A 4480-nucleotide genomic window follows, 5' to 3' on the forward strand; every position below is an offset into this window, starting at 1 on the left:
TGTTGAAAGATAAAGTTAATAGTGAAAAGAGACAATATTACATGCACCTGACAAGTTACTTTGAAATAAACTCCTCTTTCCATCCATCAAACACATGCCCGATACGCAATTCTTTGCTTAGCTACAAAATTAGATTAACAAATTATTATTTATCTAACTCTCAATAACAACTGACATACTTTTTAAAGGCATTCATTCAATCTCAAATAAAAAAGTTAAAACTAAGACTAAGCATATTTTTTAGGCACAAGTCTCACATGGTCATAATTCATCAACTCATTCCACTTCTTAGAGCCACCAATTTTCTAACCTCAGCATCCAACATATTGATCCGATAATTCAAATCCCCGAACCAGAAAATCTGGCTGTTAGTGACTGGAAGAGAGACATACTAATTGAAACTGACCCCTGCAACAGTGAGAATGTGTCATCACATCACATCCACTCAATCCAAATGTGTAGGTACAATACAATCACTGATTGTTAGTGATCATAAAAATAAAACTTTGCTAATACAAGGGTGTCAAATTCTACACTACTACATTTATTTCTCTAGTGTTTATGAATCTTAAGTAAGTAAATCTTGAAATGCAATTCCTCAATGCTTTGTGATATGTCTGCCATAGTGATGTCACAATCAGTGTGAAACATGCATGTCTTACCTTGTTGCCCATGTAGCCCATAAGACCAACCCCATAAAACCACCCACAAATTTATGTGAAACTAAATTCATGGTGAGCAATGAAACACTATGTTCCGGCTGTCGCTCTTAAAATGAATCACACAAAAAAAAAACATAAAAAATGAACAATAGCCCTGCACATAAAAAATAACTGCTGAAAAATAACCTTTGGATTTGGTATTTCTGTATCTCTAACTAATTGTGATATATATCTTGTTTTTAGGGATTGCACGGGAAAGTGAACAGAGACCAGAGAAGTTATCTTTAAGGAAGCAATTGAAATTGAAGTGCCAATAAAAAACATAAACCACTGAAACTTGTCTCCACTCATGTACTATTACAAGATTAATTTTCACTAGCCCATTTCATGAAAAAGCTACATGAACTTCCATTTGTTCATCACTACATTGTAAATCTGTGCAAGTGATAAAGTAATACCAGAGGTCAGCAAACAGCAGAATGATACAGTAACTTGATTTTACCTGAAACATAATTCCACCGAAAGCCCACAATTTGAATATGTGGCAAGGAACAGCAATGCACAACTGCACTCAGAAGAAAGAGAAATCGTAAGAAAAACTCCACAACTCTGAAAGAAAAAGTCGAAAACAAATTACAACACGTGCAAAAACTTATTCATGGATAAAGGAAATAGGGAAATTTTGGTGCCAAAATTAATACTGTGATAACCCGAGTAGAAACTAGAAAATGCATCAGTCCATTAAATATTTCGTTTGATCCATTTTCAAGATATGCAAATCGCAGTATCTAAGCATGCCAAGGTAAATGATACAAGGTACTTGAGATTTTGGCAGCTGGATTCCTGAGGCTATCATCAAGTTGTGGATAGTTCAAAGACAACTAATATATTTAACAAAGCAGTCACAGCCTCATTTCTAACTTTCAATCGTCTTCCACAAAGTTCCAAACAATCGAAAGGGTAGGAAGAAAGATACTCCAAGTATAAATTAAAGCAAGTTTCTTTGAGATTTCTATTGTGTAGCATGCAGACAAGCACACAAGCAGAACAACAATTTTGCCAAAGTACCAAAAAAAGGAGAGAAGAATGTGCAAATAAATCAACAACACACCTCATGGAATAAAGCAGAAACTAGGAAGGCAATTAAAAGAGCAACGGCCTGTACAATGATGAAAGATCAAATCATAAATATATCCAGAGCTCAAATAAATAAATACCACTATTGTTTGACAAAAGAAGAGTCAATCCAAATATTGACCAATGAGAAGCAACTGTGTTAATAAGACAATTTTTACAACCAAGTCCAAGGGAAAAAATCACAAAAGATATATTAAACATGATTATATTTAATGGAGTTCCTTTGCAATTCTTGTTCATGTGAGTCATCGTTATGCATTCCAGAGTCATTTATCTGAAACAACAGGAACAGTAGATGAAGTTGGATTATTGTTTATCGGTTGACAACTTTCTACTCAGCCCCAAGTGCATCAAATATATCAAACCATAACATTAGTCCATAAAAATATATACATACTTTAAAAGAACTTATGTAATAGATTTGTAATAGANTTATTCANGATCAGAGTAAAAGTAAGNCGTCCATTTCACTTCAANTACGTTAAATGTGATATCTTACTGGCGACCTCAGATGGTAAACAAAGGCATATCCTAAAAAGTGATGTAACGTTTAGACCAGATTAGTTTAGGATCCATCCGTAAAACAAGAGGATGCTTGATTACCTTTGGTNTGCCTTGCCTTAAACACGGGAAATATAGGTGGCGGATCATCCATTTGTGAACAGGCTGCAATGTAAAAGAATCCACTCAATTGTATACAAATGGTTTAGAATTACATGTGATAAACAATCAACTATATGTTCTGAGATTCAGAACCATTTCTTCAATAACAGATGGATTACTGTGATTTACAATAACAGAGGGATTGATTCGCTTCTGGAAAAAATTTCCAAAAACAAAAATTCTAAAATTATTTATTGTGCTTTGGAAAATAAATTTCGGAGGTGGTAGGGGTAACATAATAAAGCTTGTTTCACTTTGAGGCATCACTGTGATTGGCAGGGTAACATAATAAAGCGTCCTTGTTGCTGCTATCACAAAATCCCTTCTATTAACAATCTCCTCTCTTCGTTTCCAAACTCAATCAAACATTAAATGGTTAAACATTAAAAGTAGACATATCTACCAGCAAAAAATCAAACAACCGAAATCCATGTGGTAAAAGAGTAATACCTTTCACTTCATCCATCTCTTGATATCCAAGGCCATGTAGAAGAGATCGTAGAAGACGGTGTTCGAAGAAGCCCCAATTGAGAACCAGCACCAGGGGAAGGAACGCCTCCCAGACCACCTGCTTCNTCTCCGCATCCCCTGNAGCCTCGCCACTGTCGTTNCCACCATCTCCACACGGTGAAGGCTAGGGTTTCAAGATAAGGCNAACGCGAAAGAGACATGCATAGTGGAGACTAAGGTTTTAAGGGTTTAAGTGAAAGAGATTGATTTTCTAAGGAGAAGAAACACAAGGTGGAGTGAAGGTTTAAGAGAGAAGAGATGCAGTGAAGGTTCGAGAGAGAAGAGGTGAAGTGAGGTGAATTTGGGATGTGAGAGACGGAAGCTCGAGAGAAGGTTCGAGTGAGGTGAATTAGGATCGACATTTTCAGTAAAAGGGATTAACCAAAATTCAATTTCTTTTAAAAATAATTTTTTAGATCCGTATGTAATATCAGCAGATAATAACTGTTTCACATTATATACGGATACTATATATTATATACGAAAACTTTTCTTAGGTAACCTTCCTGTCATCACGTGCGTACATTACAGACAGATGTTATATAAGGATTATTACATACGGATTATCCGTATATAAAATCCGTATGTAATTCTCTCTTCAATATCCGTATATAAAATCCGTATGTAATAATTGCATTACATACGGATCAGGATCCGTATGTAAAAATCCGTATATAATTCCAATATTTCTTGTAGTGTTTTATTTATATTTATTATTTGCATAGTAAGTAAAATTAGAAGAAATTAAAAGGCGCACGTTTATAATAAATACCCTCTTGGTTTGTTATTCTACGCTAACCATTCCCCTGTAGCCGCTCTGACAATTGGCATCAGAGCTCGATTTGATAGTTATTCAAATGGCATGATCATATCAAACTTTTGCAGAGGGTGCCTCTATCAATAGACCACCTATATTCACAGGTTAAAACTATGCATTCTTGAAGGTTAGAATGCAAATGTTTATTGAGTCTATTGATTGTGAGATTTGGGATGTTATTGCATTTGGTTTGCCTATTCCTATTAACCATTCACAGGAACCAAAGCCCCGTACTAAGTGGACTACTGAAGAGAAGAAAAGATTTCAAAATGATGTGAAAGCCCGGAGCATAATTGCATCTGCTCTAACTGTTGACGAGTTTTACAGGGTCTCTGTTTGTAGAACCGCTCAAGAGATGTGGGAAGTGCTGAGAGTAACTCACGAAGGAACAGATGACGTGAAGAGGGCGAGAAAGAGTACCTTGATCCAAGAATACGAAATGTTCAGGATGAAGCAAGGAGAAACAATCTCAGATGTTCAGAAACGCTTCACCAACATTGTCAATCACCTCATTGGACTTGGTAAGTCATTTGAAAATGATGAACTTAATATAAAAATTTTGAAATCTTTAGACAGGTCGTGGCAACCGAAAGTGACTACAATGTCTGAGTCACAAAATTTCAACACGATGACTATGGCGGCATTATTTGGAAAGTTGAGAGAGCATGAACTTGACATTGGAAGACTAGAT

General features: G+C 35.7%; 1 long non-coding RNA gene across 3 annotated transcripts in view; it reads right to left on the reverse strand.

Annotated features, from left to right (window-relative positions):
- The window catches only part of LOC106778371, a 4363-nt gene extending 1018 nt beyond the window's left edge, over positions 1–3345 (reverse strand). The window contains exons 1-6 of one of the 3 annotated variants that reach the window (XR_002667437.1): positions 2913–3345; positions 2403–2465; positions 1774–1821; positions 1165–1227; positions 258–408; positions 48–121 (exon numbers count right to left, since the gene is read on the reverse strand). This is a non-coding gene — a long non-coding RNA (uncharacterized LOC106778371). The remainder of the gene's footprint in view (positions 1–47; positions 122–257; positions 409–1164; positions 1228–1773; positions 1822–2402; positions 2466–2912) is intronic. The other 2 variants (XR_001377052.2, XR_002667434.1) reach the window with 2 other exon arrangements.
- Between the last annotated feature and the right edge of the window lie 1135 nt (positions 3346–4480).

Source organism: Vigna radiata, chromosome 1 (genome assembly GCF_000741045.1).
Source record: "Vigna radiata var. radiata cultivar VC1973A chromosome 1, Vradiata_ver6, whole genome shotgun sequence".
Lineage (NCBI taxonomy): Eukaryota > Viridiplantae > Streptophyta > Magnoliopsida > Fabales > Fabaceae > Vigna > Vigna radiata.